Raw genomic sequence first — 10,118 nt, 5'->3', positions numbered from 1 at the left:
CTCCATTGCAAAACATCAAGAATGTGAGTATGTGATTAATTTTGAAATCAAATTTCACAAAATCTCCATCACCAAGTCCCATTTCAGTCGATTACCAGGGTTTTCTCAAGCCAGGGATCGGGTTGATTCGGATTCCATCTTTTCGTCGGCTATTCTAGAGATGTTTTTTCAAATGGGTTAACTAGGTAATCTTACCATTTTCTCCAACTTCAGGAAGCCCAATCTTCCTCCAATATGGAATGGCCTCTTTACCATTCTCTTCAAAAGCTTTTCAGAACTGGTCACCGGCTCAAAGAGTGCAAGTAAGCTTTTCTACACAATTATCTACATATTATATCATGGAATCAACCAAGATTACAGTTCCATCCTTTGGCAACAATTAGTGCAGAGAACTCTTTCCATAACAAGACACTTTGAGATCTCTTGTGCTCGGTTCTGGTTTGTCATTATCGTTAGAGCCCTCAATCGACTCCACATTCCGGTGGGCATAGGTTCTACCATCGCATCTATTCTTATATTAAATACAACAAAACTTCATCGTGTCAGATCCTAGGAAGTTTGACTTTATTGGTTCACTTCTAGAGGAGATGCTCAACTACATTCCAACAAACAACGAGCTTATCAACAAGTATCAGAAGATACATATCTTCAGTCCTAACCCTGAAACACCTGAAATGCAAAAGGCTTTAGAGGAAGGGAATAAGCCTAAAAAGGGAGGTGAGTGAAGGACGAAGGCTGGCCCTCTGAGCCAGCTCAAACTCCGAAAAAAGAAAGTCAAAAAGGTGGCTCGGAAACCTAGGTCTCCTTCTCCTATGGTCGAGGAGGCTTCGGAGTCTCATATAGTTTCTGACATTCAAAGAACCAAGCAAGTCCAGCACGAGACTAAAGATACAGTTGCGACTTCACAATCAATGGTTTCGGAATCAACTGTTACATAGACCAATCTGTAGGTAACTTCATTAATGCCCACCTTTGTACCTTTATTTGAAGATTGCTTTCAGGATCTTACCCTCAATCTTCTCCAAATCATACCTCCACACAAACGACAACTCCAATTACGATTGCACCATGCCCAAATTGTTTTGTTGGAGTTTCACAGCCTCATGTTTCAATTCCACTATCTACTCCCTTCTACATAGTATCACCCGAAACAACCACCACTACTACTAGTTTCGCTTCCAGTGACTGTCAACGTATCTGATACGAGGCAGGTGGTTTTGGTGTTACTCTTGGTTTTAGATCCAGATACAGTTTTCGGTGACGATCTTGATGAGTTTCAATATTTCCATTACATTCCATTCGATGTTCAAGAAGAAAGTGTTGATGATGCACCAGATATGAAAGGGAAATTCAAGGCTCTTAATGAGAAGTTGGATACTCTACTTGAGTCTTCCATAACTTCGTCAAACACTAAATACTCCATTAAGTTCGTCAAAGCTTTAATCGAAACTCTCACCAAGGAGCACGCCAACAGTCTTCAAGCCTCTACAAAAGCTATTGAAAACTCAAGTCGACAGTGCAAGAAAAGACCGAGAATGTCGAAAAACTACTGGCCAAGGCGACTCAGTTTATGGCAGATTTTCAAAGTTTGTCTGAGAACAACATTGCTGCTGCGAATAAAGTGATCACCAATCTTGGATCTATTCTTCAATCAGAAAAAGAAGCTCTCTCTAATGTACGTTCAGGTTTGCAAGTTGATAATGCAGAAATAATTGCTTCTGTTGTTTCAAAGATCGAGAAACTTATAGTTGATCTTGCCGTTATGAAAACCCTCATAGACAAGCTCACGATCAAGACTGAAAAGATTAAAGTGTTGGATTAGTGTCTAGGTCCATAACTATATTTGGAATATATTTGACCGAGTTGCTGCATGGTCCTTTTGGGTTGCCTTCAACAAAGCAACTTGACATGATGATTTATGGCAAGAGAGGAAATTATGGTTTATTAATGTATTATAAGAATAATATATTAAAAGAGAAATCATATTAGTTTATTAATATTGATCAAGAATTAATTAAGAAATTGATTTTGTGATCAAAAGAGATTAATTGAACTAAGGGGACTGGAATTGCAATTATAAGATAATTTGATTTTGGGCTGTAGATCTCTTGGATTATAGGGTAGACGATTTTAAGGTGGAAGCCCACTTAAAAATAGTCCAAGGCTTTGTTCTTTAGGGTTCTATTGGACTGCTTAAGGCCTAAGCTATCCAATTAGGGTTTTGACTGAAACCCTAGCAGCAAACCTATATAAAGGACCCCAAGGCTTCAGATTTCGGCTACCGCATGAAACCATAGAGTTCTTAGAGCTGAAATTCAGCCTCCATTCCCTCTCTTCTTAATCATCTTCTTGCCTTGATGTTTGTAAGCCATTAGAGGTATTACAATTGTGATACTAAGCTCGTGAAGTTAAAGATTCTTGCTACTATCAAAGGTAATCATCTAAACTTGATTTAGTTGTAGATTTCAACTTTTATAGTATGCTAGATTAGGGTTGACAAGCTTTGGATAAATTTTCATGTACAATAGAGAAACCTAGATCCACATCTTTAGGGTTTTGCATGTGCACATAGGAATGTTCTTTTGCTCAAAACCCATCAGTGGTATCATAGGCTTGCTTAGTTTCTATTGTATTTGATGCATTGTGTGTTTGTTCATTGCTTGACATCGATTTTTCTGCCTTCTGCCTTATAGACTCGTTGAGTCCCAAGATGAACTCGACAAGTTAGATGAACTCGGCGAGTTCTGTAAGGGACTCGGTCAGTCGGGGTGTCAGACAGATGGATTTTTGTGATTTTGGCTTATTTTGACTTGGGAGAATGACCAAAAATGTTTTTAATTAATAAAATTCGATTTTTATTGATTCCACATGATTATCCTTATAAAGTAAAATATATTTATCAATTAATTAGATAATTATTGCTTTATTTGATCAACCTTAATTATTTGAATTATTCAATCAGTTATCTTGCATAAAATTGGATTAGGTCAAAATTAGATAATCACCAATTAATTGTTTAATTATATTATTTGAATTTTGATCTACATAGTTTTGAAATGTTTCAAAACTTGCCCTCAAGTTTTGTATTTTAAAATTTTGATTAAAAGTTTAACTTTGAAATAATTAAATCCAAACCCTAGAATTTTATAAGTTTAAAATTCACCCCTATACTATTATAATATTATAAGAATAATTATTATATATGTATAAGATAAATGCTAGTCTTACCGTTAGTAGGCCTCACTCACGAAGTCGATCTATAATGGGGGTATAAGGTTGATGCCTATAAAATGGCAGTTTAATGGGTGTCCACTCTCACTTACTGCTTCCTTAATTGGTGGAGGGTCGTTAGCCGAACGGGTGGGATAGGGCAACTAATTCCTCATTAAAAGTATAATGATTAATAAAGTAACTAAATGTTTTTATAAAATTCTCAATCTAAGTTACTTTAGGAAAAATGTGAGTTTGACGCAATTCCATGAAATAACACTTTATACCCTTGCCAAGATGTTAGTGGAGCGTGTGTGGTTAACCGGCACACTAATTTGGGTCTAGCAATGCTGACAAAGGGTGAATCGATGTTTATCAAAGATAAATGGAGCGTGTATGGCTAACCGGCACATTGATTAGGGGATTGTAACATTAGGGGCACCAATTACATTTGCATGGTTATTTACACCTTGTTTCTGATACTTGGTAACCCAGTCACAAACTTGAAGGGAATATCGAGATTTAAACATGCCATTGCAAAGTTCAATGAATCTCAAAAGATCAAGGAATTTTCAATACCTTTAAAACTCAATTTTCTTTTTGTTTTTCACGGTGGAAATTAGTGAATCATCATTCACTTACCTGCAAATTATTTGTTGTTTAGATTACGACATCCCTCTTCTAAACAGAAAATAATGTTGGATCCTAGCCCTAATTTCTCATTTGGGTGTTTAATTGGGGATTCTTATCTAATCAAACTTTGTCTCTTTTCTTTTTCAGATGTCTAACTCGAACAACAACAACACTTCAGGCTCAAGCTCTTCCGACTCGTTCTCACTCATGAATTTGTGTGGGAGGGTAATTTTCGATGGGACCAATTTTAATGATTGGATCGCAATATTCGAAGGGTTACTCGCTACGAGGACAAGGAGTATGTGCACGAGAAGGAGCTGAAGGAGGTGAATGTCAACACTACTACTCCCGAGGAGATCACTGCTTTCTTAGGCCCACGAGCGAGATGCTACGAAAGTCCATTGCATCATGCTCACGAATATGACTGCAAAACTACAAAAGTCCTATGAGGACTACTATCCCTATGAGATGCACTAGGATTTGCTGGACAGGTACCACCAAAGTGCTAGGCAGGAGAGGTATGAGATCATCACTTCAATGATCACAACCAAGATGAGTTGGATCGTCACTAGTCACCATAATTGGAGTTTACTCTTTAGTGCTTAGTAGTGGGTTAGGACTAGAGTTGAATAATTGTTGCTATTCGCCAGAAATGGCAAGAAATATCATTTATTTTCATGGTTTGTATAGACAAGGATTTAGATTTTTGTTTGATAATGAAAACTGTTCTATTAATGCTTTTCTTAATGGTGTTTTCTATTTTGAAGCATTTCCTTATAATGGAATATATGAAACTGTGATGGTTTTAGACAACTTAGGAAATGATGTGTTACATATCAATTCTTCCAATACTTTAGACAAAGCATGCTTTTGGCATTGCTGTCTTGGACATGCCAGCAAGAAGCGCATAGCCCAACTCCAAAAGGATGGAGTGTTGGAGTCATTCGACCTTAGGGATGATGACGTGTGCGAGTCTTGTTTTCTTGGAAAGATGACCAAGTCACCCTTCACTGGTACTTGTGAAAGGGGTAAGGGCTTATTGGATCTTATACATACTGATGTATGCGGGCCCTTTAGATCCACCACAAGGGATGCAAGGCACTTCTATGTGACTATTACTGATGATTATAGCAGATATGGGTATATCTACTTAATCAAGCACAAGTTAGAAACCTTTGAAAAGTTCAAAGAGTTTAAGCAAGAAGTGGAGAATTAGCTGGGCAAGAAAATTAAGATGCTCCGATCCGATCGAGGTGGTGATTACCTTAGTATTGAATTCCAAGATTACCTCAAGGAATACAGAATCGTTTCGCAATTGACGCCGCCTAGGACACCGCAGTTGAATGGTGTGGCTGAGAGGTGTAATCAAACCTTTCTAGACATGGTTCGTTCCATGATGAGTCGTGCTTCGCTACCTATCTCATTTTGGGGGTATGCCTTAGAGACTTCTGCCCATATCCTTAACCAAGTCCCTACAAAGAAGGGTGCCAAAGCACCTCACGAGATGTGGATAGGGAAAGATCTTTCATTGGCACATATCAAGGTTTGGGGTTACGAGGCTTTCGTAAGACGAGAGACTCGCGACAAGCTCGAACCTCATAGTGAGCAGTGTAGTTTCATCGGCTATCCAGAGAATTCCTTTGGATATCTCTTCTATAGAACGAGTGACAATGTTGTCTTCGTTGTGAGGAGAGGGTTTTCCGTGAGCAAGAACTCATAAGCCAAGGGGACAGTGGGAGGCAAATAGATCTTGAAGAGCTTCAAGAGTCGAACTATGAAGGAACCTCAAACACTGGCACTCATCCTGAGGAGGAAACTCCAGTTGAACCGGTTGACGAGTCCTTACCTCTTAGACGTTCCAGTAGAGTTAGTGTTCCACCTATGTTGTATGGTTTTTATATAACAAATGAGGGTGATATGTTTATTAGTGATAGTACACTAATAAATTTGGATGAACCTAACAGCTACAAGGAAACCATGGCAGGCCCAGAGTCTGCAAAATGGAAAGAGGCTATAGACAGCGAGATTTAGTCCATGTATGATAACCAAGTTTGGAATTTGGTTGAAAATGTGCGAGGTCGTAAGACGATTGGGTGCAAGTTCATCTTCAAGAAGAAGACCGACATTTATGGGAAGGTGCACACTTATAATGGGTGATTGGTTGCGAAGGGCTTTACTCAAACCTCCGAAGTTGACTATGATGAGACCTTCTCACTAGTTGCGAAGATAAAATCTATTAGGGTGATGCTAGCCATAGTTGTGTTTCATGATTATGAAATATGGTAGATGGATGTCAAAACTGCTTTCCATAATGGGAAGTTGGCTGAGGATGTTTACATGAGTCATCCAGAGGGTTTTTTCGATGCGAAGCATCCTAATAGGGTGTGTATGCTTGAGAAATCCATTTTTGGATTGAAACAAGCATCTCGCAGATGGAATCTTTGTTTCAATGAGAAAGTCAATGAGTTTGGCTTCCTATGAAGCGAGGATGAGTCATGTGTATATGTCAAAGCCAGTTGGAGTATAGTTAGATTTTTCATATTGTATGTCGATGACATACTACTCATAGGAAACAACATCCTAACCCTACAGGAGGTTAAGTCCTGGCATGGTAAGTTCTTCGCTATGAAGGACCTCCGACAGGTTACCTATATTCTGGGAATAAGAATAGTGATTAACAAGAGTAAGCAACTAGGAGGAATTAGTCATAATACATACATGGACAAGTTACTAAAACGTTTTAGTATGGAGAATTCCAAGAAAGGGGAGTTATCGATCCAAAGCATTGCCAAGTTGAGTAAGACTCAAAGCCCAAGTACCGATCTCGAGATAGTAGAGATGAGCTGAATACCTTACGCTTCCTTAGTTGGCTCGATCATGTATGTTATGACATGTACTCGCCCTAATGTGGCCTTTGCTTTGAGCATGGTCATTATATATCAAGGGAACCCTGGAAGAGCACATTGGACCGTAATCAAGAATATTCTTATGTACCTTCGGAGGCCCAATGAATGGTTTCTAGTCCTTGGTGGGAGTGATGACTTAAGAGTGCGAGGGTATAGTGATGCTAGTTTTTAGATCGACTGGGACAACTACCATTCTCATTCGAGCTGGGTCTTTACCCTGAATGGAGGAGCAGTGGCTTGGAAAACTTTTAAGCAAGAGACTGTAGCTGATTCAACGTGCGAATCAGAGTATATAGCGGGGAGCGAAGCATCAAAGGAGACGATATGGTTGAAGAACTTCATCGGAGATCTTGGAGTTGTGCCAGCCATAAAGGAGCCTATGGAGATTTTCTGCGATAATGAAGGAGCAGTTGCCTTAACCAAGGAACCAAGGCATCATGGCAAATGCCGACATATCGACAGGAAATATCACTTTATTAGACATCAGGTAGAAGAGGGACTCCTCGTTGTAAAGAGGGGATCGTCAGAGGATAACCCAATAGATCCCCTTACGAAGGGACTGAGTAGGGTTAAGCACTTGAAGCACGCTAGGAGCGTTGGGCTAAAGGAAGATATTAGTTTAGATTAGATAGCTTCGAAACGTGTAATAGATAAATTGTAATTAACATATGATGATTAAATAAAGGAGTATTATTTATAAGTAAAGTTAATGTCTTGTGTTTATTATTTACCTATTCTTCCACTTTGCATGTTTTGACTTCCTGAAGAATAAGATTATTCGAATGGTACACAGTCGCTCATACTTTGGAAGTAGGTATGAAGGAAGACTATCATGAATTGGTTTGTAGACTGTCTAAAGTGTATTAAACATAGAAAAAGTTTGTTGCAACGTTCATGAGTGCTTACGAAATAAGATTTGAGCATTGGATTAAACCCACGCTTGCTGAAATCACTTCATGGAACTTATCATGAATGATCCAAATACGATAATATCATATAGTCTTTAAACCTTGGTATATGGTTTATTGTTTGCAAGTTGGTTGTGCATTGATAATGCATAAACGCATTAGTAACTAGATTTATAAAACGCATTGGTGTGCATGATTTGATAAGTGAATAGTAAATGAATATAAGTCAAAGTTTATCTATTCCTTTTATCCTAAGAGGGTAAAAGCAATATCTGGGCCCATCGATGATTTGGTTTGACTTATGTGTCGGGCCCAATCAGGACTGAATTAATGTGTTCAATTAAGTTCTATGTCAGAAAAATCAGAGATCGAGAAACAAATTGCTGGACAATAAGTACGACTATGTTCCATGTAATTTTCCGCACGATATCTTGAACGGAGGACTATACGATCCCTTGTCTAAAGGACGAGACAGAGTTCGACAGCGGATTTTGAGAGCTACGATTGCTAATCGGATCTTGAAGTCATACTTTCATTTATAGTTATTAGACTTATCTAAGTGGGAGATTGTTGGATTAGTGTCTAAGTCCATAACTATTTTTGGTATGTACCTAACCCAGTTGTTGCATGGTCCTTTTGGGTTGCCTTCACTAAAGTAACTTGACAGGATGATTTATGTTGAGAGAGGATATTATGGTTCATTAATGCATTATAAGAATAATATATTAAAAGTGAAATCATATTAGTTAATTAATATTCATCAAGAATTAATTAAGAAATTGATTTTGTGATCAAAAGAGATTAATTGAACTAAGGGGACTGGAATTGCAATTAAAATATAATTGGATTTTGGGTTGTGGATCTCTTGGATTATAGGGCGGACGATTTTAAGGTGGAAGCCCACTTAGAAATCATCCAAGGATTTGTTCTGGAGGGTTCCATTGGACTGCTTAAGGCCTAAGCTATCCAATTAGGGGTTTGATTGAAACCCTAGTAGCAAACATATATAAAGGAGCTCAAGGCTTCAGATTTCGTCTACCCTAAGAAACCCTATAGTTCTTATAGCCAAAATTAAGCCTCCATTCCCTCTCTTCTTAATCATCTTCTTTTCGTGGTGTTTGTAAGCCATTAGAGGTATTACAATTGTGATACTAAGCTCTTGAAGTTGAAGATTCTTGCTACTATCAAAGGTAATCATCTAAACTTGATTTAGTTGTAGATTTCAATTTTAATAGTATGCTAGATTAGGGTTCACAAGCTTTGGGATATATTTTCATGTATAATAGAGAAGCCTAGATCCAAATCTGTAGGGTTTTGCATGTTCACATAGGAATGTTCTTTTGCTCAAAACCCATCATCAAGTTCTTTCAGCGCACCTATCTCATGCAAATGTGCAAATTGATGAGTTGAAATCCGAAATGGCTGTTATGAAAAGTTATGTTGCAGATGTAAATCAATACATGCAGACTCTCATCGAGACTTGTGACACTTTGCTCAAAGTTTTTGTCCAACAACATCTTGTTGAGAAACTTAAGCCTTTTTTTTCCATGCTCAACCGATTACAAGGTTTTTCGGAGTGTGGATCTTTTCCAAAATAAAGGGGAGAAGTCAAGAAACCAGATGCTGGTTCTGATGAAAACGAAACAACGATATCTCCAACCAAGGCAAAAGATCCAAATGGTAATGAAGCTTCGAGATCGAAAGGAAATGGAAAGTGGATTGATGATGATGATGAAGAAGAAGATCTATCCAAAGAGGCTCAACTCAAAAGAAAGAAATGTGACCAAGAACTTGATGAAGCTCAACGAGTTGCAAAAGAAGTCGAAGTTCAGGAAAGAGAGGCTCGTGTTGCTCAACTCAATCTGAAAACTCAGAAAGCCCACTTCCATGCTTGGTCTAGGGAGCGTATTTTAAACAAAGCGGTTGATAACAGAATGTATACTAGTTGGAACTAGTTACTTCGTTTGAATTGGAGAATACTTCAGAGCCTCAACTCGAACTTCCTATACCTCTGAAGGAATTTTTGTTTCGATGTATTGAAAATGTTTAGAAAGCTTCTGATTCAGATAAGGATGCTAATCTTATTCTCATCTCCTTTTATCTGAAACATGGAAAACCCGAATATCAAAATTGGATTTCAAAGAAGATTAATGTTGTGAAGGTTGTTGGTCTAATAGAAAATGAAAGTTTCATCAATGCTCGGTTCAAGGCTTTACGAGAGGCGAGAAATACATTTTTTGAGTTTACACTTGCAGATTTGTCGTGCCTTAACCCTTACGATTGGATTTCATTGCTCAATCTTTTATCTAAAGATGAACAGAAAAATTCGAACCTATTGTGGCGCATCCGAAAAGGATGTTGATCTCCTATATCCTAGAAGTTGGGAAAATGGATGTGGAGATAGTGGTTGTACTACGAAAGAATTTCCTTCCTTATTGACACAAAGGGGGGATTGTTGGTA

The sequence above is a fragment of the Lactuca sativa genome, chromosome 1 (assembly GCF_002870075.4).
Source record: "Lactuca sativa cultivar Salinas chromosome 1, Lsat_Salinas_v11, whole genome shotgun sequence".
NCBI lineage: Eukaryota > Viridiplantae > Streptophyta > Magnoliopsida > Asterales > Asteraceae > Lactuca > Lactuca sativa.
This window is presented reverse-complemented; position numbering follows the sequence as displayed.